The sequence below is a fragment of the Anolis sagrei genome, chromosome 2 (assembly GCF_037176765.1).
Source record: "Anolis sagrei isolate rAnoSag1 chromosome 2, rAnoSag1.mat, whole genome shotgun sequence".
Classification (NCBI taxonomy): domain Eukaryota; kingdom Metazoa; phylum Chordata; class Lepidosauria; order Squamata; family Dactyloidae; genus Anolis; species Anolis sagrei.
The window spans coordinates 8,367,385-8,392,919 of record NC_090022.1 but is presented as its reverse complement, the minus strand read 5'-3'; the positions used below and the strand labels follow the sequence as shown (position 1 = coordinate 8,392,919).

Genomic DNA, 25,535 nt, shown 5'->3' with positions numbered 1-25,535 from the left:
TTTCTCAACTCCCCCCCCCCCCCCCCGGTCACCGCTTTTTAAGTGACATTATGTGGCTATATCATTTTATGACTAAAACTTTCTTCTGTCAAAAGCTCTTTCTGCACTCGGGGCACTTAAATGCCTTCTTTCTTGTTTTTGTTGCCCGATGACGAATAAGGACACTGCAAGTCTTTAAATGGCTTCTCTCCTGTGTGATTTCTCCATGTGCGCTGCTTGATGAAGACGGAGGGTTCTCTTCAGTTTGAAACTTCTTCCACACTCCAAACATTGAAATGTTTTTTCCCGTGTGGATTTTTTTAATGATGTGTAAGGTTTGACTTCTGTGCGAAGGCCTTTCCTCAATCAAAACATTTAAAGGGTTTTCCCCCCACATGTCTCTTGATAATGTAGGGACGTCTTCAGTTTGAAACTTCTTTTACACTACAAACATTGAAATGTTTTTTCCCCAGAGTGGATTCTTTGATGTTGAGTGAGGTTTGACTTCCGTGCGAAGCCCCTTCCACAGTCCAAGCATTTGAATGGCTTTTCCCCAGAGTGTGCTACTTGATGAGCAATGAGACATCTTTTCTCTGTAAAAGAGCTTTCGCACTCCAAGCATTTAAAAGGTTTCTTCGCTATGTGTATGGTCTGGTGAGAGGCAAAACATCCCTTTTGACGGAAGTTCTTTCCACACTCCAAACATTTAAAAGGTTTCTCCCCTGAGTGAATTCTTTGGTGAGAAGTGAAATTTCCCTTCTGAATAAAAGACTTCCCACACTCCAAGCATTTAAATGGCTTCTCCCCAGTATGAGTAGCTTGATGATAGGTAAGCCTTGTCTTCCGAATGAAACTCTTTCCACACTCCGAGCATTTAAATGGCTTCTCTCCAGTATGAGTAGCTTGATGATAGTTGAGGCCTGTCTTCTGAGTGAAACTCTTTCCACACTCCAAGCATTTAAATGGCTTATCCCCAGTATGGGTAGCTTGATGATAGGTGAGGTTTATCTTCTGAATGAAGCCCTTTCCACATTCCAAGCATTTAAATGGCTTCTCCCCAGTATGAGTAGCTTGATGATAGGTGAGGCTTATCTTGTGAATGAAGCCCTTTCCACACTCCAAGCATTTAAATTGCTTCTCCCCAGTATGAGTAGCTTGATGACAGGTGAGGCCTGTCTTCTGAGTGAAACTCTTTCCACACTCCAAGCATTTAAATGGCTTCTCCCCAGTATGAATAGCTTTGTGATAGGTGAGCTTTATCTTCTGAATGAAGCCCTTTCCACACTCCAAGCATTTGAACTCTTTCTTTCCGGTGTGCACTGCTTGATGATAAGCAATGCTTTTCTTGTGATTAAAACATTTTCCGCACTCCAAGCACTTGAAGGGTTTCCTCTTAGTGTACGTTGCTTGCTGAGTAGGGAGACACAGCTCCTGATTCTCTCTACAGTCCCGGTATTGAGATGACTCCCCTTCTCTGTTTGTTGCTTGACAACAAAGAAAATGAGAACACATATAAAAAATTAATAGGTATAATTATGGATGTATCCTCTTTAGCATGACAAAATGCTAACTTCCAGTGGATATTTACCACTAAAGAGAAGAGTGACTCGAGTGAGTTTTTAACTCTTCCCAGGAAGGTCATACTTTATGATTATTTTAGATAGAGTGAATGCCAGTGAATCTCCAGAAAGGGTCACGCTTCCAAACGGCAATGGAGACGCTGATTTTACAAAAGGTTATGCCTTTGATTTCCAAAAATATCCGATTCCCTCCTCAGTCATAGAAACCTACTGGGTGACCTTAGGCGAGCCACACAATACCAGCTCCAGAAAACTCTGTGATAGGATTGTTCAAGACATTACATGGTTATGTCATTTTGTGACTAAAACTTCCTTATATAAGAGGGAGCCTTACTTAAAGAGGACACAATCTCCAAATATTCCTTCATGACCTCCTGATGCAAGGCCCTTTGGTCCGGACTCAGCAGGGCCCACTCCTCCTCACTGAAGGACACGGCCACCTCTTGGAAGGTCACCTGCACAGAGAAACATGATTGGTAAGCAGGACACACTGACCCCAGACAGAAAACCCATTGCTTCTGGTGGCCGATACAGATGTCCATCTTTACACAGGGACTTTGCTGCAAGCACCCTGGGTGGAAAGAGGGGGAAATGGCAATGCAAAGAGGATGCCGGAAGCCTGAGCCCTTCTTGGCCCATCAGGGATTCTCTCACCTACCTGATCTGGTGTCACAGAAGGTGTGCTACGTTCATCAGAAGGAAGAGGTAAGCCAGTATGTGTTGGTTCTGATTCACCTCCTGCAGGAAGAGAAAAGGCAAGGGTATTTTATTGGTCATGGTCTCCATTTCTAGTGGTACCATCTTCCTAATGGTAAGAGCTCTTCAACTATGAGATACACAGCAACACGAGAGTGTGGTGGAGTCACTTTCTCTGGTGGCTTTCACACAGAGGCTGGATGGCCATCCTATAGGAGTGCTTTGAATGTGTATTCCTGCATGGCATGTATACACGGTGGTATGTATACCAATATGACATCCTTTCAGCATATTCCCCTCTTAGCCTGCTTTTCTCCAGGCAGACCATACCCGTCTCCCTAAGCTGCCCCTCGTAGGGATTCATGATATCCAGACCGATGACCACTTTGGTCTCCTTTGGCCAGAGTCACCCACAGAGACCTGCTGTTGTTTTTTTTAATTTTATTTTTAAAGGAAGTTAATTGTGGAGAAATAAGGAACGTTTAGGTTTGCAGCCGGACTTCTTCTGTGGCTGCCTATGACTAGTGGCAATGGAAGCTGGATGGCCATCTGTCAGGGGTGATTTAAATGCAATATTCCTGCTTCTTGGCAGGGGGTTGGACTGGATGGACCATGAGGTCTCTTCCAACTCTTTGATTCTATGAAGCAGGCAACAGTAGTGGAGGGGAGGAACAGTTGCAACACACGCATAATACATGTCAGTTACCTCAAAGCCACTGCACATTATCACATGGCTAAAATTCTTTCAGACGATTGACTAACTGCAAGTTGAGCAGCCCTAATTTTTAAAAACAACTACTTAAGCACAACTTAAGGGAGGAGGAAACCCTGGAGACTAGGATGCGGAACAATGTCTTCAAACTACAAGAAAGGAGATTCCACCTGAACATTAGGAAGAACTTCTTGACTGTGAGAGCCATTCAGCAGTGGAACTCTCTGCCCCGGAGTGTGGTGGAGGCTCCTTCTTTGGAAAGTTTTAAACAGAGGCTGGATGGCCATCTGTCAGGGGTGCTTTGCATGCAATTTTCCTGCTTCTTGGCAGAATGGGGTTGGACTGGATGGCCCATGAGGTCTCTTCCAACTCTTTGATTCTATGATTCTAACTTGAAGTTTGGTTTGCAGTGAGTCGACAGTGCTGTCATGTAAAGCCAGCCACCATCCAACACAACTCACATCCCTAGGCACTATACTCCTAATGATGCAGCCAAAACTGCATTGAGACCTCACTACCTCTGAGGATGCTTGCCATAGATGCAGGCGAAATGTCAGGAGAGAATGCCTCTAGAACATGGCCATATAGCCCGAAAAAAGCTACAACAACCCAAAACTGTATTGGTTTTTTAGCTGCTAGATTGTACTGTTTCCTCCTGTTCAGGAGAACCTGTGTGTCCAAAGGCACCTGGATCCTTTTCATACATATATACATTCATTGAGCCACATAGACCCCAAAGGAGTGGAGTCAAGGCACCCAAGTGTGGCTGGGTCTTTACTTGTGGAGCTGGGAGGGTCCCTTTGTCCTGCACAATCCGGCATCCGGCTGGAGGTGGAGGGAGGCCTTTCCAAGGTGGAAGACACTTCTGCACACAAGTCCGCTGCCTGAAAAAACACCAAAGGGACACAAGTAGAAATGATCAGAAAAATAAGGGCAAGAGGGGAAGGAGGGATCTGGAGTTTGGCTTCCTTCATGACAAGCGTTCCTGGCTCTTTGCAAGCGTGGGGATGAGCTTCTCTCTCTCACCTGCTTTTCCTCCACTGTCTTCTCTTCTGCTTCACTCAGGAGGAACCCTTCAGCCAGGGCCACGGCCTGGGAGCTGGTCTCTGCCCCACATTCCCTGACCCAGCGCTCCATCTCGGCCGGAAGGACGGCCAGGAACTGCTCCAGGATGACCAGGTCCAGCATCTCCGCCTTGGAGTGTCGCTGGGGCTTCAGCCACAGGCGGCAGAGAGAGTGGAGGCGGCTGCAGGCCTCTCGGGGCCCCAAGGCCTCCTGGTAGGTGAACTGCCTGAAGCTCTGGCGCTCTGCCCCTGAAGGTGGTGGGGGCTCTCCCCTTCGCAGCCCCCCCTCCTCCTTCCCCACCAGAAGGCTTCCTCCTCCTCCTCCTCCCCACCACTGCCCCCCATTCCCAGCAGCAGCAGCAGCAGCAGGAGAGGCAGGCGGAGGGTCCTGGCTTGGCTCTGCTGGGCCTGAAGATGCACCACCGGGCTGGCTTCCCTCCTGCGGCCTCTCCTGGCAGCCAGGCTCCAACCTGGGCAGCAGGAGAGCCATGGCCCCTTATCTGGGAAGGAAGGAAGGAAGGAAGGAAGGAAGGAAGGAAGGAAGGAAGGAAGGAAGGAAGGAAGGAAGGAAGGCACTCTCTCCCAAGGCCCTCCCAGTCACTCCTGCTCCTCCTCCAGGAAGAGTTCCACATGGCCAGAAGAGGAGGGGCCTGGCCTGCAGGAGGCTTCTCATTGGCCACTCACTTACTCTCTAGGAATCCACATGTTTTGCTTTAACTCTTTGGAAGCCAACTAGCAAAACTTCCCTCTGGAAGACATGGGGAGAGGCTGCTTTCAAGGCATTTCCCCAGGAACAGGAGAGGTTTCAAAGAATTTAAAGCAGCAGTTCCCAATCTGAGGTCTTTTGGATGTTTGGACTCTAATCCCCACAATCTGCAATCCTTGGCCAAGGAAGATGAGGCTTCTGGGAGATGAAGTCCAAAACATCTGGAAGTCTCAAAATTGGGACACTGCCTTAAAGGCACCAGGACACTTTCTGTCCTTGGAAGCTCTTCATTAGGAAGATTGAGAAACACTGCTCTGAAGCCACCCTGGTAGTGTTTGGATGGGAGACACCAATGAATCCCAGAAATATCATTGTCCAATTATGGTGGTTTGCTACAACCTCGACTGGTATCAACCACTGCTATGGACTGCTGGAATTGTAATATATTGCTTGGTATCGTACTGTCTGTAAGAGCCACTACCACTTCCTGCAATTTTCTTCAACCTTCTAACTAATCCTGAGTATGTGATTTCTGCTGGGATACTTTGGCCCACTTCTATTGGTGAGGTTCAGAATGCTCTTTGATTATAGGTAACTATAAATCCCAGCAACTACAAATCCCAAATGTCAAGGTCTTTTTTCTCACACACTGCACCAATGTTCACATTTGGGCATATTGAGCATTTGTGCCAAGTTTGGTCCAGATCTATGATTTTTTGAGTCCACAATTGTAATTGCTGGGATTTATAGTTCACCTACAATCAAAGAGCATTCTGAACTCCACAAATGTTTGAATTGAACCAAACTTGGCACACAGAACTCTGGATGTAGGTGAACTACAACTCCAAAACTTATGGTCAGTGCCCACCAAAGCCTTCCAGTATTTTTTGTTGGTCATGGGAGTTCTGTGTGCCAAGTTTGGTTCAATTCCATCATTGGTGAAGTTCAGAATGCTCTGATTGTAGATGAACCATAAATCCCAGCAACTACAACTCTCAAATGTCAAGGTCTTTTTTTCCTCATACTCCACCAGTGTTCACATTTGGGCATATTGAGCATGTGTGCCAAGTTTGGTCCAGATCTATGACTGTTTGAGTCCACAGTGATCTCTGGATGTAGGTGAACTACAACTCCAAAACTCAAGGTCAATGCCCACCAAAACCTTCCAGTATTTTATGTTGGCTGTGGGAGTTCTGTGTGCCAAGTTTGGTTCAATTCAAACATTTGTGGAGTTCAGAATGCTCTTTGATTGTAGATGAACCATAAATCCCAGCAACTACCAAATGTCAAGGTCTTTTTTTCCTCACACTCCACCAGTGTTCACATTTGAGCATATTGAGCATTTGCCAAGTTTGGTCCAGATCTATTATTGTTTGGTTCAATTCCATCATTGGTGGAGTTCAGAATGCTCTTTGATTGTAGGTGAACTATAAATCCCAGCAATTACAACTCCTAAATGACAAAATCATCCCCCCGCCCCCGCTGCAACTCTGCCAGTATTCAAATGTGGGTGTATCGGGTATTTGTGCCAAATTTGGTCCAGTGAATGAAAATACATCCCGCATATCAGATATTTACATTACGATTCATAATAATAGCAAAATTACAGTTATGAAGTAGCAACTAAAATAATGCTATGGTTGGGGGTCACCACAACATGAGAAACTGTATTAAGGGGTCACAACATTAGGAAGGTTGAGAAACACTGCTCTGAAGCATTCTGTTTCTACTGACAGAATGCTTCAGAGCAGTACGTGTGAAAAAGATCTTGGAGTCCTCGTGGACAACAAGTTAAACATGAGCCAACAATGTGATATGGCGGCAAAAAAAGCCAATGGGATTTTGGCCTGCATCAATAGGAGCCTAGTGTCTAGATCTAGGGAAGTAATGCTCCCCATGTTCTATTCTGCCTTGGTTAGACCACACCTGGAATATTGTGTCCAATTCTGGGCACCACAATTCAAGAGAGATATTGACAAGCTGGAATGTGTCCAGAGGAGGGCGACTAAAATGATCCAGGGTCTGGAGAACAAGCTCTATGAGGAGCGGTTTAAGGAGCTGGGCATGTTTAGCCTGAAGAAGAGAAGGCTGAGAGGAGATATGATAGCCATGTATAAATATGTGAGAGGAAGCCACAGGGAGGAGGGAGCAAGCTTGTTTTCTGCTTCCCTGGACACTAGGATGCGAAACAATGGCTTCAAACTACAAGAAAGGAAATTCCATCTGAACATGAGGAAGAACTTCCTGACTGTAAGAGCCGTTCGGCAGTGGAACTCTCTGCCCCGGAGTGTGGTGGAGGCTCCTTCTTTGGAAGCTTTTAAATAGCGGCTGGGTGGCCATCTGTCAGGGGTGATTCGAATGCAATATTCCTGCTTCTTGGCAGAATGGGGTTGGACTGGATGGCCCATGAGGTCTCTTCCAACTCTTTGATTCTATGATTCTATGAATCTTTTAAATAGCGGCTGGATGGCCATCTGTCAGGGGTGATTTGAATGCAATATTCCTGCTTCTTGGCAGGGGGTTGGACTGGATGGCCCATGAGGTCTCTTCCAACTCTTTGATTCTATGATTCTATGAATCTTTTAAATAGCGGCTGGATGGCCATCTGTCAGGGGTGATTTGAATGCAATATTCCTGCTTCCTGGCAGGGGGTTGGACTGGATGGCCCATGAGGTCTCTTCCAACTCTTTGATTCTATGATTCTAGTAAAGGTAGGTAAAGGTAGTCCCCTGACATTAAGTCCAGTCATGTCTGACTCTGGGGTGTGGTGCTCATCTCCATTTCTAAGCCAAAGAGCCAGCGTTGTCCGTAGACACCTCCAAGGTCATGTGGCCGGCATGACTGCATGGAGCGCCGTTACCTTCCTGCCAGAGCGGTACCTATTGATCTACTCACATTTGCATGTTTTCGAACTGCTAGGTTGGCAGAAGCCAGGGCTGACAGCGGAAGCTCACGCCGCTCCCCGGAATCGAACCTGCGACCTTTCGATCAACAAGCTCAGCAGCTCAGTGCTTTAACCCATTGCGCCACCGGGGGCTCCTTCTATGATTCTATGACTTCTAAAATGGAGTCTGCGTCCTGAACAGTCCCAGATCAGATCACATGGTCTGCAGCCCCTCCCACAACAGGGCTAAGGAAAACGGCATATCAATACACACATATACAATACATTTAAACAGATCTCAATTATAGAGAAAGGCAACAGACACATAGGCAGTTATTTAACGGACCAGACAGGGAAAAAAAAGGTTTTCCTGTATGTCAGTAGACTCAATGTAGTAGAAAAGTACGGACTTTAATATTTAATGTCATTGTCGGGGAAAAGTACTGACACTTGTTCAGACCGGCAGTTAACATTCTCCCATAAGCAGTCCTGCTACTGCTGAACGGACTTTTTCACCCTCCTTCGCTCCTCCAGCATATTTTCCCAACTCAGACTCCTCCTGTACTGGAAGAGTGAGATCCCTACGTGCCAGGACTTGAGGTGACAAAACATGTCCCTTTGTTTCACATATATTGTGCAGCACCACACACGCAGAGACAATTGGAACATATTTTTCCTCTGCCACGGTCAAGCGGGAAGACAAACACCCCCATCGAGATTTTAGTCGTCCAAATGCTCTTTCGACGACGCTTCTAGCTCTGCACAGAGATACATTAAATGTTTGCTTTCTATTGTCAAGATTTCCCCCGTAGGGTTTCATAAGCCACTTCCTTAGGGGATAAACTCCGTCTCCCAAAATCAAGGGTGGTATTTGAACTCCGTTGCATTCCATGTGTGGGTTCCCTGGCACAAATGCTCCCTCCTCCATAGCTTGATAGATTGCCGAGGAACGGAAAAGGTGCGCGTCACGGTTTCTTCCCGAACACCCAACTTCAATGTTGATGAATCTCCCCGTGTGGTCTGTCGTTCCCTGGAGAACAATGGAGTCGCTGTTTTTCTGGTCGTCAGCACGTCTCACTGGGGGGCGGACGGGGATGTGTATTCCACCTATCGCCCCAATACAGTGGGGAAACCCAAGGTCGGCGAATCCTGCCATAATCTGGAAGAAAGGTTTGGTTGAGGTAAATGTTTTTGTAAAAAAAACCAGAAGCAATTACCAGCCTTTGTTTCAGATTGTTTCAGCTTCCAAGCCACCGGCCCAGCATACCTGTCCGGACGTATCTCCTTCTACGTCCCGCCTAGGTCGTCTGGAATATTGTGTCCAATTCTGGGCACCACAATTCAAGAGAGATATTGACAAGCTGGAATGTATCCAGAGGGCGACTAAAATGATCAAGGGTCTGGAGAACAAGCCCTATGAGGAGCGGCTTAAGGAACTGGGCATGTTTAGCCTGAAGAAGTGAAGGCTGAGAGGAGATATGATAGCCATGTATAAATATGTGAGAGGAAGCCACAGGGAGGAGGGAGCAAGCTTGTTTTCTGCTTCCTTGGAGACTAGGACGTGGAACAATGGCTTCAAACTACAAGAGAGGAGATTCCATCTGAACATGAGGAAGAACTTCCTGACTGTGAGAGCCGTTCGGCAGTGGAACTCTCTGCCCTGGAGTGTGGTGGAGGCTCCTTCTTTGGAAGGCTTTAAATAGAGGCTGGATGGCCATCTATCAGGGGTGATTTGAATGCAATATTCCTGCTTCTTGGCAGAATGGGGTTGGACTGGATGGCCCAGGAGGTCTCTTCCAACTCTTCAATTCTATGATTCTATGGAGGGGCCCTGCTCTCGGCCCTGCCCTTGTCACAGAGGAGATTGGCAGGGACAAGGGACAGGGCCTTCTTGGTGGTGGCGGCCCCCCGCCACCACTGGGGAAATTAGATCATCGTCATCCCTCCTCTCTTTCAGGAGGAAATTAAAAACATGGATATGGGACTAGGCCTTTGGGTAATCTGCCAGACTGACAAGGACAATGACGACTTAAGCTTTGGAAACTGACTATGATAAGCGGAATGAATTTATTAATTACGGACTTGGCGAAATGATGGCCACCAGGCTGGCTTTTTATTGTATTAATGTAATGTTTTAACTGTTTATTATTATTGTTATTATGTATTTTATTGTAGGCATCAAACATATGCCGGTTGGAAGCCGCCCCGAGTCCCCCTTAGGGAGTTGAGAAGGGTGGGGTAGAAGTACCCAAAATAAATAAATAAATAAATAAGCTTGCAATATCTGTGGGACAAGTCATGGGGCATATCTTGGCATTGGTGATGGAGAGCTTTGGGGGAGGATTCGCCATTATACTGTGGGAGTAGAGGTAAGTGAACCCAAATCTAAGGAGTAAAGGGCCGGGCTGTAGCACAGCTGGGTAATCACCAGTAGCAATGAGCCCCCGGTGGGTTAAACCCCTGTGCCAACAGGACTGAAGACCGACAGGTCGCAGGTTCAAATCCGGGGAGAGGCGGATGAGCTCCCTCTATCAGCTCCAGCTCCTCATGCAGGGACATGAGAGAAGCCTCCCACAAGGATGATAAAAACATCAAATCATCCGGGTGTCCCCTGGGCAAAGTCCTTGCAGACGACCAATTCTCTCACACCAGGAGTCACTCCTGACACGACAAAAAAAACCCCCAAAAAACCCTGCACCTACGACTCGAAGCCCGAGTTGAATTGAGCACCTGACTGTTAAGCCTAGCTTACTGTTCACTTAGGCAGTTTGAAAACAGCTGAGCTGTGAGTAGAGAAATTAGGGACTTTTAAAGAAGGGAGGTATTCTACGACACCAGAAAAACGCCGGTGATCAAAGAACAAGGAGGAAATAAAATCAAAATGACTCAGCATCGTAGTGAATGAAGCAACAGCACCCCTCTGTGGCCAGAATTGAGCATAACCTCCAGGCGCCAAAGTTGGAAATGGCCAATTGAAACATTGACACCTAGGTCCAACAGAGAAGAGTTCTTTCTCCCACCCTGGACATTATTCCACACATATATAAACCCCATTTTCCTAGTTTCCAAGAGACCTCACAAACTCTGAGGATGCCTGCCATAGATGCAGACAAAATGTCAGGAGAGAATGCTTCTAGAACATGGCCAGACAGGCCGCAAAACCCACAACAACCCAGTTATTCCAGCCATGAAAGCCTTCGTGTATTCAGTACTCTATGCTGTCTCTCTTTAGCAAGACAAGAGGACGCATCAGTAAAGGGAAGGATCACATACCTGCTTGTAGTCCCCGAGCTGGACCGTCTTTCCAAGAAGTGCTTTTTCTATGGCAAGGCAGACCTCTATCCCGAGAACTGCGACAGTCGATTCTCCGACCCCGAAACGGGAAGCAACCTTTCTGTAGAGCAAAGGTGACGAAAGCCACCATATCGCGATTGCGACCCTTTCCTCCACGCTGATGGGTTGCCTCAGGGTTGTGACCTGACGCTCCAGATGCGGTCGAAGGCAGTTGGAAAGCTCAAAAAGGGTTTCCCTGGACATCCTGAAGTTGGACACCCACATCTCCTCATCCCAAAGGGACAAAACCTCTTCCTTCCACCAACGACGGCGAGTGCGTGGTCTCACCCACCACCTCCTGGGCTCCGGAGTCGTGCCATACCAGGAAAGAACAGGCGATTGGGAGGCCACAGGGTCGAAACTCTTGCCTGGCCTCTCAAGCATCCTTTTCAGGAAGAGCAGCACTTGAAGCAGGTAGCGATTCCTCCTTTGCAGCCTTTCTATCTCCATTTGTAGTAGAAGAGAGATTGCAAGTGTGACCAAATGAAGGTGAGGAAGTGGAGCCCTATGGCTACAGAGGGAGGTGTCTGAGCGCCTGTAGATCAAATAAAGAAAAAGGAGGAAAAGAGAACAGAGGATTGGACGCACCATGATCTGGCTTCTATATCTCCTGAAGGTGAAAAGGTATAGAAACCAGTCATATGTCAGGGCATTGGGGAGAAGCAGGATTTCGTTGAATGTGCTTCTAAATATTTCCCAGAACTAGCAGACATTTTGTGTATTTAAGAAATGTGACGCAAGCATGTGACACCCTCTAACACAGGTAAGGGTAAACCCAAGCCTGGGGGCAGGATGCGGCCCCTTGGGCTCATTTTTCAGGCCCCCCACTCTCTTTCCATCCTATCCTTCCTTTTCTCTTTCTTTCCTCCTTCCTTCCCTCTCTTCTGTCTTCACTCCCTCTTTCTCCCTCATTCCTTCCTTTCATCCTTCCTTCCCTCTTTCTCCCTCCTTCCTTCCCTTTTGCCTTTCCTCCCTCCCTCCTTCTCTTCCTCCCTTCTCTTTCCTTCCTCCTTCCCTCCCTCCCTCCACTCCCTTTCTCCCTCCTTCCTTCCACCCTTTTGTCCTTCCTTCCCTCTTCCCTTCCTCCCTCCTTCTCTTCCTCCCTTCTCTTTCTCCCTCCTTCCTTCCCTTTTGCCTTTCCTTCCTTCCCCTCCCTCCCTCCCTCCCTCCTTCTCTTCCTCCCCTCTCGTCCCTTCCACCTTCCCTTTCTCCCTTTCTCCCTCCCTCCACCCCTTTGTCCTTCCTTCTTTCTTTCGTCCATCCCATCTTCCCTCCTTCTTTCTCTTTCCTTCCTTTTTGTCTTTCCTTCCTTCCCTCTTTCCTCCCTCCCTTCTTTCCTTCCTCCTTCCCTCCCCCCACTCCCTCTTTCTCCCTCCTTCCACCCTTTTGTCCTTCCTTCTTTCCTCCCGCTCTCCTTCTCTCCCTCTCTTTATCCTTCCTTCCCTTTTGTCTTTCCTTCCTTCCCTCTTCCTTGCCTTCCTCCTTCTCTTCCTCCTCTCTTTCCTTTCTACTTCCCTCCCTTCACTCCCTCTTTCTCCCTCCTCCTTTCCACCTTTTTGCCCTTTTTCCTCCCTCCCTCCTTCCCTCCCTTTCTCCTTCCTTCCCTTTTGTCTTCCCTTCCTTCTCTTTCCTCCCTCCCCCTCCTTCCCTTCCATCCTTCTCCTCCTCCCTTCTCTTTTCTTCCTTTTTCCCTCCCTTTTGTCCTTCCTTTCTTCCTTACTTCTTTCCTCCCTCCCTCCTTCCCTTTTCTCTTTCATTCCCTCTCTCTTTCCCTCCTTCCTCCCTTCCCTTCCATGCCTCTCTTCCCTTTATTTTCTCCTTCCTTTCTTCTTTTCCCTTTTGTCCTTCCTTCCTTCTCTCTTTCCTCCCTCCCTTCCCACCTTCCATTCCCTTCCATGTTTCTCTTCCTCCCTTCCCTCTTTATTTTCCCCTTCCCTCCTTTCACTCTCTCTTCTTCCTTCCTTCCTTCCTTCCTTCCTCTTTCATCCTTCCTTCCTTCTCTCTTTCTTCCCTCCCTCCTTCCCTTCCCTTCTCTCCCTCCCTTCCCTTCCATCCTTTTCTTCCTTCTCTTTTTCATTCCTCCTTTCCTCCTGAGGGATGTATATTTAGCCTGGAGAAGAGAAGGTAGAGAGGGAACATGGGAACTATTTCTCAAGATTTAAGGGGTGTCCCATTGAGGAGGGGGGGGGGGCTGACTTTTTGCTGCTCTAGAGAACAGGGCACAAGGGAGCAATGGGTCCTGACCCCAGGTTGAGAAACACTGCTTTGGAGTATGATGAGTAACAATACAAAGTACTACTAAGTTGCATGGATACATTAAACAGTGTGATGAAGGTAGGGAAATCATCCGTTTCATTGAAAAGGGGAGTTCTTCTCAGCCAAACATTTCCTTGCCTCAATGTGATGAAGTCCTCAGTGTATGTTGCTTGCTGACAAGAGAGGCACAGCTCCTGCTTCCTTCCACAGTTCTCGCATTGAAATGATTCCACTTCTCTGTGAGTTGCTTGACAACAAAAAAAAATGAGAACACATAATAAAAAAACATTAATAGGTATAATTATGGATGTATCCTCTTTAGTATGACGAAATGCTAACTTCCAAGGGTAGCATGTCATAAAATCATGTAGAAGAGACCACTTTCCCCAAGGCTCAGGTGGGTGAAACCACGGATATGAATATACTTTCTTACACAAGACGTGGCCTTACTTAAAGAGGACACAGTCTCCAGATTTTCCTTCATGACCTCCTGATGCAAGGCCCTTTGGTCTGGACTCAGCAGGGCCCACTCCTCCTCACTGAAGGACACGGCCACCTCTTGGAAGGTCACCTGGACAGAGAAACATGATTGGTAAGCAGGACACGCTGACCCCCAGGACAGAAAACCCATTGCCTCTGGTGGCCAAGATAGATGTCAATCTTTACACAGGGATTTTGCTGCAGGCATCTTGGGTGGAAAGAGGGAAAATGGCAATGCAAAGAGGATGCCGGGAACCTGAGCCCTTCTTGGCCCATCAGGGATTCTCTCACCTACCTGATTTGGTGTGCTGCGTACATCAAAATGAAAAGGTAAGCCAGTATGTGTTGGTTCTGATTCACCTCCTGTAGGAAGAGAAAAGGCAAGGGTGTTTTTACTGGCCATGGTCTCCATTCCTGGTGATACAATCTTCCTAATGGTAAGAGCTGTTCAACAATGGAGTATGCTGCGAACTAAGAGTGTGGTGGAGTCTCTTTCTCTGCAGGTTTTTAAACAGAGGCTTGATGGCCATCCATAAGGACTGCTTTGAATGTGTATTCCTGCCTGGCAGGGAGTTGGGACTGGATGGCCCTTGTGGGCTCTTCCAACTCTAGGATTCTATTATTGTATGATTCTTTGATTCAATTGTGGAAGGCAAGACCTGAGCAAAGCTGGGGACGAAGAGGTGTTGTTGTTGTTGCTAAGTGTGTGATGGAGATTCCATGACTGAGGGACCTCCCAGCCAGATCTGCTCAGGTCTTGGAGATTCAGGACAGCCAGGTCTCCCTTGGTGGAGCCCATCCCCCAGCAATTCAATCTCTCTCTTTTCCTGCTGCCTTCTCCCTTCCCAGGCATGTAGCCGGGAGGGGGGGGGGGCTTGAGGGGCTTCAGACCCCCCCCCCCGAAATTTTCATGGTAGTTCGCGAAAAGGCCTTACTGGTGCGTTATTTAAACTGTTATGTTTATTCATATCATGATCTGATCACCATATTCACTATATCCCATATGCATGGGGGTACTGGGGTAACAATACAAAAGGTTTGCTAGGCTAGACCCTCTTTCACTCAGACTCAGCCGCCCCCAAAACTCAGCCCCCCCGAACCTCCCCCTGAAATTCCCCCCCCCCCCCCCGAAATGAAATCCTGACTACGGGCCTGTCTCTTCCTAAGATTTATTGTCTTTTACAGTAAGTTTTTCATAGTAATATGGACACATTAAAAGCCAGTGGGATTTTGGCCTACATCAATAGGAGTCTAGTATCATGTAAAGCCAGCCACCATCCAACGCAGCTCTCACGCCTAGGCATGACACTTCCAATGATGCAGCCAAAACTGCATTACTTTTTAAGCTGCTAGATTGTACTGTTTACTCCAATTCAGGAGAACCTGTGTAACCAAAGGGACCTGGAGCCCTTTCATACATATTCATTGAGCCACAAAGACCTCAAAGGAGTGGAGTTGAGCCACCCAAGTGTCGCTGGGTCTTTACTTGTGGAGCTGGGAGGGTCCCTTTGTCCTGCACAATCCGGCATCCGGCTGGAGATGGAGGGAGGCCTTTCCAAGGCGGAAGACACTTCTGCACACAAGTCCGCCGCCTGAAAAAACACCAAAGGGACACATAAACAAATGATCAGAAAATAAGGGAAGGAGGGGAGGGATCTGGAGTTTGGCTCCCTTCATGATAAGCGTTCCTGGCTCTTTGCAAGCGTGGGGATAAATTCTTATCTTTCTCACCGGTGTCTCCTCCTCCTTCTCCTCTTGGGCCCGACTCAGGAGGAAGCCTTCAGCCAAGGCCACGGCCTGGGAGCTGGTCTCTGCCCCACATTCCCTGACCCAGCGCTCCATCTCGGCAGGAAGGACGGCCAGGAACTGCTCCAGGATGACCAGGTCCAGCATCTCCGCCTTGGAGTGTCGCTGGGGCTTCAGCCACAGGCGGCAGAGAGAGTGGAGGCGGCTGCAGGCCTCTCGGGGCCCCAAGGCCTCCTGGTAGGTGAACTGCCTGAAGCTCTGGCGCTCTGCCCCTGAAGGTGGTGGGGGCTCTCCCCTTTGCAGCCCCCCCTCCTCCTCCTCCTTCCCCACCAGAAGGCTTCCTCCTCCTCCTCCCCCCCACCACTGCCCCCCATTCCCAGCAGCAGCAGCAGGAGAGGCAGGCGGAGGGTCCAACCTGGGCGGAAGAGCCATGGCCCCTCCTGGGAAGGAAGGAAGGAAGGAAGGAAGGAAGGAAGGAAGGAAGGAAGGAAGGAAGGCACTCTCTCTCTCCCAAGGCTCTCCCAGCCACTCCTCCTCCTCCAGGAAGAGTTCCACATGGCCAGAAGAGGAGGGGCCTGGCCTGCAGGAGGATTCTGATTGGCCATTCACTTTCTCTCTAGGAATCCACATGTTTTGATTTAACTCTTTGGAAGCCAACTAGCCAAACCTCCCTCTGGAAGACATGGGGAGAGGCTGCTTGCAAGGCATTTTCCCAGGAACAGGAGAGGGTTCGAAGAACTTAAAGCAGCAGTTCCCAAACTGAGGTCCTCTGGATGTTTGGACTTTAATCTCCACAATACACAATCCTTGGTCAAGGAAGATGAGGCTTCTGGGAGATGATGAAGTCCAAAACATTGGGACACTGCCTTAAAGGCACCAGGACACTTTCTGTCCTTGCAAGCTCAGAAGGAGTAGCTCTGGTAGTGCTTGGATGGGAGATACTAATTAATCATAGATACTGTAGGCCAGGAGGGAAGGATATTCGAGGCAAAAATGAACTACTTTGGTCACATCATGAGAAGACAAGAAAGCTTGGAGAAGACAATTATGCTGGGGAAAATGGAAGGAAAAAGGAAGAGAGTCCTTGAAGTGACTGGCTGGGGGTGGCCACGGCTGACAGGGAGCTCTGGCGTGGGCTGGTCCATGAGGTCATAGAATCATAGAGCTGGAAGAGACCTCCTGGGCCATCCAGTCCAACCCCATGCCAAGAAGCAGGAATACTGCAATCAAAGCACCCCTGGCAGATGGGCAGCCAGCCTCTGTTTAAAAGCTTCCAAAAAAGGAGCTTCCGACTCATGAAGAGTTGGAAGCAACTAAAACTAACAAAATGAAGTTCAACAGTGACATATACAAGATACTCCACTTAGGCAGAAAAAAAACGAAATGCAAAGATACAGAATGGGGGACAAGGCCTGGCTCGAGAGCAGTACGTGTAAAAAAGATCTTGGAGTCCTCGTGGACAACAAGTTAAACATGAGCCAGGAATGTGATGTGGTGGCAAAAAAAGCCAATGGGATTTTGGCCTGCATCAATAGGAGCATAGTGTCTAGATCCAGGGAAGTAATGCTACCCCTCTATTCCGCTTTGGTTAGACCACACCTGGAATATTGTGTCCAATTCTGGGCACCACAATTCCAGAGAGATATTGACAAGCTGGAATGTGTCCAGAGGAGGGCGACTAAAATGATCAAGGATCTGGAAAACAAGCCCCATGAGGAGCGGTTTAAGGAGCTGGGCATGTTTAGTCTGAAGAAGAGATGGCTGAGAGGAGACATGATAACCATGTATAAATATGTGAGAGGAAGCCACAGGGAGGAGGGAGCAAGCTTGTTTACTGCTTCCATGGAGATTAGGATGCGGAACAATGGCTTCAAACTACAAGAGAGGAGATTCCATCTGAACATGAGGAAGAACTTCCTGACTGTGAGAGCTGTTCAGCAGTGGAACTATCTGCTCCGGAGTGTGGTGGAGGCTCCTTCTTTGGAAGCTTTTAAGCAGAGGCTGGATGGCCATCTGTCAGGGGTGATTTGAATGCAATATTCCTGCTTCTTGGCAGAATGGGGTTGGACTGGATGGCCCAGGAGGTCTCTTCCAACTCTTTGATTGTATGATTCTATGAATGAATAAATAACAAACGTATCCTTTGCTGAACGTGAAATTTGTTGAATTTTCTTGGTGGGTCTATATTGATCTTCCCACAAAACCGTGTAAGGGCTTCAGTCATTGATAGTTACGAGGGGTCTCTCCTGATCAAAAGGAATCTACTTCCATGAGGCTCTTGTCTTCAGGCAGTCATTCTTCAGGTGTAAAGAGTGGTGACCACATTACTTCACACTAAGGATGTCATATGGCTGGAACTGTGTCAATTCCTTTCCTTTTGGGGAAGTGAGCTGGGGGGGGGGGAGGCAAATGTCATCGCTCTTTACACCTGAAGAATGACGGCCTGAAGAAGAGAGCCTCATTGAGGTGCCATAAAACTTAACAGTTTATACAGGGATGTTACAGGGAAATGTAAATACACAGATAAACTTCTCCAAAGGTACCTCACTACCTCTGAGGATGCTTGCCATAGATGCAGAGAAAATGTTAGGAGAGAATGCCTCTAGAACATGGCCATATAGCCTGAAAAAACCTACAGCAACCCAGTATGCATTTCCTTTGAAGCAGAACAATGATAACTTCCACCCAATGAGCACATTTGCCTAAATGAGAAACCTCCCTCCCCCCCTCCAAATTTCAACAAGTCATACGGTGAATAATGCTAGTATCATCCAGATTTGGGTAAGAATACGTCCATCACTAGGAAACTAAGAAACTAGGAAAATTGGGGTTATATATCTGTGGAATTTCCAGGGTGGGAGAAAGAACACTTGTCTGTTGGAGGTAGGTCAAACCCCATTCTCCTAGTTTCCAACAGACCTCACAACCTCTGGGGATGCCTGCCATAGATGCAGGTGAAACATCAGGAGAGAATGCTTCTGGAAAATGGCCATACAGCCTGGAAAACACACAACAACCCAGTGATTCCAGCTATGAAAGCCTTTGACAATACATTAAATCAGCAGCAACAGCTGTAGCAGTTCAGCAAATCAGAAGCTTCTGGTCTTCTGTCTTATCTTCGGCATCTCTCTCTCTCACTACACACACATACACCTCATCAAAAGAAGCCAGTTTGTTCAGAAAGAAATATTTTTAAAATTACTGCAATGAATGAAGAAACAACAACAAAGAAAAACTATTTTAAAGTCATCCCTCTCTATTGCAGAAGTTCAGTCTCCTCATGGTTTGGATGAGGGAAAAGAAGGGAGGTGTCTCCACTGGTATAAGCTCTTTCCACACTACAGGAATTTAAAGGGTTCTCTCCCCCGTGTGTTTCACTTGATGACGCTGTAGGCTACTCTTCAGTTTGAAACTTCTTCCACACTCCAAGCACTGAAAGGGTTTCCCCCCAATGTGGATTCCTTGATGTTGTGTGAGTTCTGCCTTCTGAGCGAAGCCCTTCCCACAATCCAAGCATTTAAATGGCTTCTCCCCAGAGTGTGTTGCTTGATGAGCAATGAGGCATCTTTTTTCTGTAAAAGAGCTTTCACACTCCAAGCATTTAAAGGGTTTTCCCCCAGTGTGGATTCCTTGATGTTGTGTGAGTTCTGCCTTCCGAGCAAAGCCCTTCCCACAATCCAAGCATTTAAATGGCTTCTCCCCAGTATGAATTGATTGATGACAAGTCAGATATCTCTTCTGAATGAAGCCCTTTCCACACTCCAAGCATTTAAATGGCTGTTCCCCAGTATGAGTAGCTTGATGATTGGTGAGACCTATCTTCCGTGTGAAACTCTTCCCACACTCCAAACATTTAAATGGCTTCTCTCCAGTATGAGTAGCTTGATGAGAGCTAAGGCTTGTCTTCAGAATGAAACTCTTCCCACACTCCAAGCATTTAAATGGCTTTTCCCCACTATGAGTAGCTTGATGATAGGCGAGACTTGTTTTCTGAATGAAACTCTTTCCACACTCCAAGCATTTAAATGGCTTCTTCCCAGTATGAGTAGCTTGATGAGAGCTAAGGCTTGTCTTCCGAATGAAACTTTTCCCACACTCCAAGCATTTAAATGGCTTTTCCCCAGTATGAGTAGCTTGATGATTGGTGAGGCCTATCTTTCGCGTGAAACTCTTCCCACACTCCACACATTTAAATGGCTTCTCCCCAGTATGAATATCTTGATGTTTAGTCAGGTGTATCTTCTGAGTGAAACTCTCGATAGACTCCAAGCATTTAAATTGATTCTCCCAAGTATGAGTAGCTTGATGACAGGTGAGGCTTATCTTATGAGTGAAACTCTTTCCACACTCCAAGCATTTCAATGGCTTTTCCCCAGTATGGATAGCTTGATGACGGGTCAGGATACTCCTAAGAGTGAAACTGTTTCCACATTCCAAGCATTTAAATGGCTTCTTCCCAGTATGAGAAGCTTGATGATAGGTGAGGCTTGTCTTCTGAGTGAAACGCTTTCCACAGTCCAAGCATTTAAATGGCTTCTCTCCAGTATGAGTAGCTTGGTGATAGGTGAGCTTTATCTTCTGAATGAAACTCTTTCCACACTTCATGCATTTGAACTTTTTATCTCCAGTGTGTGTTGCTTGATGATAAGCCATGCTTTGCTTGTGACGGAAACATTTTCCACACTCCAAGCACTTGAAGGACCTCCTCTTAGTGGACGTTGCTTGGTGACGAGAGATACACAGCTCCTGATTCTCTCCACAGTCCCGGTATTGAGCTGATTCCCCTTCTCTGTGAGTTGCTTGACAACAAAAATGAGAACACATATTTTAAAAAACAAAATCTTAATAGGTATAGTTAAAGTGCTCTATGAATGAGTTCCTGTTGAGCTTAATAATTAAAGTGCTCACCAGCAATTTAGGGAATCAATCCCTTTGCTGGACTTCTCTCACTTCAAGAATTTCTTTCAGTTATCTGAAAATCTACTTTTCTGTAACCTCCAACATTTGGACCTGGATGTACCCTCTTTAGCAAAACTAAATGGTGACTTCCAGGGGTAGAAGACCATTAAATCATGTAGATACCACTTTCCCCAAGGCTCAGGTGTGTTTAATCATGGATATGAATATAAAAGGCACATGTTATAGTTACTGATAAGTGCTATAGTTGAATGGTAAACTTAATGTTAGTTTATCCTGCTGCGAACCTATGCAAAACCTGAGGATTCTTTGAGCCCCTCCCCCTTTTAAATTACATTATGTGGCTATATCATGTTGTGAATAATACTTTCTTATACAAGAGGGAGCCTTACTTAAAGAGGACACTGTCTCCAGATTTTCCTTCATGACTTCTTGATGCATGGCCCTTTGGTCTGGATTCAGCAGGGCCCACTCCTCCTTACTGAAAGACACGGCTACCTCTTGGAAGGTCACCTAGATAGAGAAACATGATTGGTAAGCAGCCCACGCTGACCCTAGACAGAAAAGCCATTGCTTCTGGTGGTGAATATAAATGTCCATCTTTACACAGGGACTTTGCTGCAGGCATCTTGGGTGGAAAGAGGGGAAAATAGCAATGCGAAGAGGACACCGGAAGCCTGAGCTCTTCTTGGCCCATCGGGGATACTCTCACATACCTGATCTGGTGTCACAGAAGGTGTGCTGCGTACTTCAGAAGGAAAAGGTAAGCCAGTATGTGTTGGTTCTGATTCACCTCCTGTAGAAAGAGGAAAAGGCAATGGTATTTTATTGGCCATGGTCTCCATTTCTAGTGGTACCATCTTCCAACTCTATTATTCTATTATTTTATGATTCTATGATTCAATCGTGGAAGGCAAGAGTTATTATCTTCTCTAGTGAACCTTGTGTAATTGTGATATGGCCACACTGCAATTATGTCAGTTCAGACATCTTGGCTTCTAGGAGGAATTAAAGCTTAATTTCTCTTTTATTCACGTATTTGCCTCTTGAGTCAACGGCATCCACAAAAATCCCCCCAAGCACATTTCAAATCAGCTTTCTTCACTGTGCAGCTTTCACAGTCATACATAGAAAAGGGTACCTTGCTCCCCCTCTATTCTGCCTGGGTCAGACCACACCTGGAATCAGAGGAGGGCAAGAACAAACCCTATGAGGAGTGGATAAAAGAGCTGGGTATATTTAGACTGCAGAAAAGAAGGCTGAAAGCAGACATGATGAGGGCCATGTAAAATATGTGAGGGGAAGTCATAGGGAGGAAGGAGCAAGCTTGTTTTCTGCTGCTCTGGAGTCTAGGATGCAATGGAACAATGGCTTCAAACTACAGGAAAGGAGATTCCACCTGAACATGAGGAAGAACTTCCTGAATGTGAGAGTTGTTCAGCAGTGGAACTCTCTCTCTGCCCCAGAGCGTGGTGGAGGCTCCTTCTTTGGAGGCTTTTAAACAGAGGATGAATGGCCATCTGTCGGGGGTGCTTTCAATGCGTATTTGCTGTTTCTTTGCAGAATGAGGTTGGACTGGATGGCCCACAAGGTCTCTTCCAGTAGAACCTGTGTATCCAAAGGCTCCTAGATCCTTTTCAAACATGTATGTGTTCACTGAGCCACAAAAACCCAAAGGAAGTGGAGGAAAGTGATCTAAGTGTCCCTTGGTATTTACTTCTGGAGCTGGGCGATTCCCTTTGTCCTGCACAATCTGGCATCTGGCTGGAGGTGGAGGGAAGCCTTTCCAATGAGGTGGCTACTTCTGCACACAAGTCCACCGCCTGCAAAAAAACACCAAAGGGACACAGATAGAAATTATCAGAAGACTGAAGAGTGAAAGAGGAGAGGGAGGGATCTGGAGTTTGCTTCCTTCATGATAAGATTCGGGTCCTAATTCAAGGTGCAGGTTATTACCTACAAAGCCTCTTTTTGAGTCTTTGTGGCTCAATGAAGCCACAAAGACTCAAAGTTTGGGTCTTGCTTATCTTCTGTTGTAGTATCTCTTCTTATCTATGAACCTGCATGGACTCTAAGATCTGCCGGGGAGCCCCTTCTCTAGCTCCCATCTCTGTTTCAAGCGTGGTTGGTGAGGACGAGGGAGAGGGCTTTCTCAGTGGTAGCCACCCGGCTCTGGAACTCTCTCCCCAGGGAGATCAGATGAGCCCCCACTCTGTCCACCTTCAGGAAAGACTTGAAAACTTGGATGTTCCAATGTGCCTTTGAATAACAGTCTAAGAGTGCCCAATCCCTAAATTATGGCTGACTTCCTAGCACTTCACTTCTAGCCCAGCCCTACAGTTTTTGTGTTTGCACAAGCCTTTGCCCTATCAAATCTGAACATGCCCACCTTTCCTGGCCACTAGTTTACGTGCCTTGAATAATGGTTTAGCGCCTGATTAGGACTGTTCAACTCTAGCTTATGGTTTTGATTCCCCAGCACTTTGCTTTCGGGCCGGCCCTACAGATTGCGTTGCACAAGCCCATGCCCTGCCCAATTATTATTATTGTTGCTGTTATTAGTGTTATTAGTGTTCCTGGCACCCTTTGCATGCGTGGGGATGAGCTCCTCTCTGTCACCTGCTGTTCCTTCTCCTTCTCCTCTTGGTCCCGACTCAGGAGGAATCCTTCCGCCAAGGCCACGGCCTGGGAGCTGGTCTCTGCCCCACATTCCCTGACCCAGCGCTCCATCTCGGCCGGAAGGACGGCCAGGAACTGCTCCAGGATGACCAGGTCCAGCATCTCCGCCTTGGAGTGTCGCTGGGGCTTCAGCCACAGGCGGCAGAGAGAGTGGAGGCGGCTGCAGGCCTCTCGGGGTCCCAAGGCCTCCTGGTAGGTGAACTGCCTGAAGCTCTGGCGCTCTGGCCCTGAAGGTGGTGGGGGCTCTCCCCTTCGCAGCCCCCCCTCCTCCTCCTTCCCCACCAGAAGGCTTCCTCCTCCTCCTCCCCACCACTGCCCCCCATTCCCAGCAGCAGCAGCAGCAGCAGCAGGAAAGGCAGGCGGAGGGTCCTGGCTTGGCTCTGCTGGGCCTGAAGATGCACCACCGGGCTGGCTTCCCTCCTGCGGCCTCTCCTGGCAGCCAGGCTCCAACCTGGGCAGCAGGAGAGCCATGGACCCCCCTGGGAAGGAAGGAAGGAAGGAAGGAAGGAAGGAAGGAAGGAAGGAAGGAAGGAAGGAAGGAAGGAAGGAAGGCTCTCTCTCTCTCCCAAGGCTCTCCCAGCCACTCCTCCTCCTCCTCCAGGAAGAGTTCCACATGGCCAGAAGAGGAGGGGCCTGGCCTGCAGGAGGCTTCTGATTGGCCATTCACTTACTCTCTAGGAATCCACATGTTTTGCTTTAACTCTTTGGAAGTCAACTAGCAAAACTTCCCTCTGGAAGACATGGGGAGAGGCTGCTTTCAAGGCATTTTCCCAGGGACAGGAGAGTGTTTAAATTACTCTTAAACTGAGGTCCTAAACTGTTTGGACTATCATGCCAGAAATATTAAAAATTAATATAACAAAATAAAAGTGTGAATCAAACACCAAAAGAGTAAATAGGCTGAAGGCAGAAAGATTTAGTTGGGCAAAGCTAGTGTTGTCCTGAGGAGAGTGAGTAGGCCGAAGCCTGTTGGAATTAGCGGGTCAAAACTAGTGTTGTCATGAGGAGATTGAGTAGGCTGAAGCTTGATAGTGTCAGCGGGTAAAAGGTAGTGTTGTCCTGAGGAGAGTGAGTAGGCCGAAGCATGTTAAGAGTCAGTGGTCAAAGCTAGTGTTGTCCTGAGGAGTTCGAGAAGGCTGAAGCCTGTTAGTGTCAGTGGGCCAAAGCTATTGTCGTCCTGAGGAGAGTGAGCAGGCCGAAGCCTGTTAGAGTCAGTAGGCCAAAGCTACTGTGGTCCTCAGGACAGTGATTAGGCCAAAACCCGTTAAGAGTCAGTGGGCCAAAGCTATTGTCATCCTGAGGACAGTGAGTAGGTCGAAGCCTGTTAAGAGTCAATAGGCCAAAGCTAGTGTCACCCTCAGGAGAGCGAATAGGCCGAAGCCTGTTAGAGTTAGCGGGCCAAAGCTAGTGTCGTCCTGAGGAGATTGAGTAGGCCGAAACGTATTTGAGTCAGTAGGCCAAAGCTAGTGTTGCCCTGAGGACAGTGAGTAGGCCGAAGCCTGTTAGAGTCAACGGGCCAAAGCTAGTGTCATCCTGAGATTGAGTATGCCGAAGCCTGTCAGATTCAGCAGGCCAAATTTAGTGTCATCCTGAGGAGAGTGAGCAGGCCGAAGCCTTCTAGAGTCAGTGGGCCAAAGCTAGTATCGTCCTGAGAAGAGTGAGCAGGCCAAAGCCTGTTAGAGTCAGTGGGCCAAAGCTAGTGTCATCCTGAGGAGAGTGAGCAGGCCGAAGCCTGTTAGAGTCAGTGGGCCAAAGCTAGTATCGTCCTGAGGAGAGTGAGCAGGCCAAAGCCTGTTAGAGTCAGTGGGCCAAAGCTAGTGTCGTCCTGAGGAGAGTGAGCAGGATGAAGCACGTTAGAGTCATTAGGCCAATGCTAGTATCGTCCTAAGTGAGCAGGCTGAAGCCTGTTAGAGTCAGTGGGCCAAAGCTAGTGTCGTCCTGAGGAGAGTGAGCAGGCCGAAGCCTGTTAGAGTCAGTGGGCCAAAGCTAGTATCGTCCTGAGGAGAGTGAGCAGGCCGAAGCCTGTTAGAGTCAGTGGGCCAAAGCTAGTATCGTCCTGAGGAGAGTGAGCAGGCCGAAGCCTGTTAGAGTCAGTGGGCCAAAGCTAGTATCGTCCTGAGGAGAGTGAGCAGGCCGAAGCCTGTTAAGAGTCAGTGGGCCAAATCTAGTGTCATCCTGAGGAGAGTGAGCAGGCCGAAGCCTGTTAGAATCAGTGGGCCAAAGCTAGTATCGTCCTGAGAAGAGTGAGCAGGCCAAAGCCTGTTAGAGTCAGTGGGCCAAAGCTAGTATCGTCCTGAGGAGAGTGAGCAGGCCAAAGCCTGTTAGAGTCAGTGGGCCAAAGCTAGTGTCGTCCTGAGGAGAGTGAGCAGGCCAAAGCCTGTTAGAGTCAGTGGGTCAAAGCTAGTGTCGTCCTGAGGAGAGTGAGCAGGCCGAAGCCTGTTAGAGTCAGTGGGCCAAAGCTAGTGTCGTCCTGAGGAGAGTGAGCAGGCTGAAGCACGTTAGA

At 47.8% G+C, this 25,535-nt stretch overlaps 1 pseudogene; it reads right to left on the bottom strand.

The window, feature by feature from the left end:
- Positions 1–28: 28 nt before the first annotated feature.
- LOC132765788 (zinc finger protein 721-like) lies at positions 29–23,798 on the bottom strand (annotated as a pseudogene).
- Positions 23,799–25,535: the final 1,737 nt, after the last annotated feature.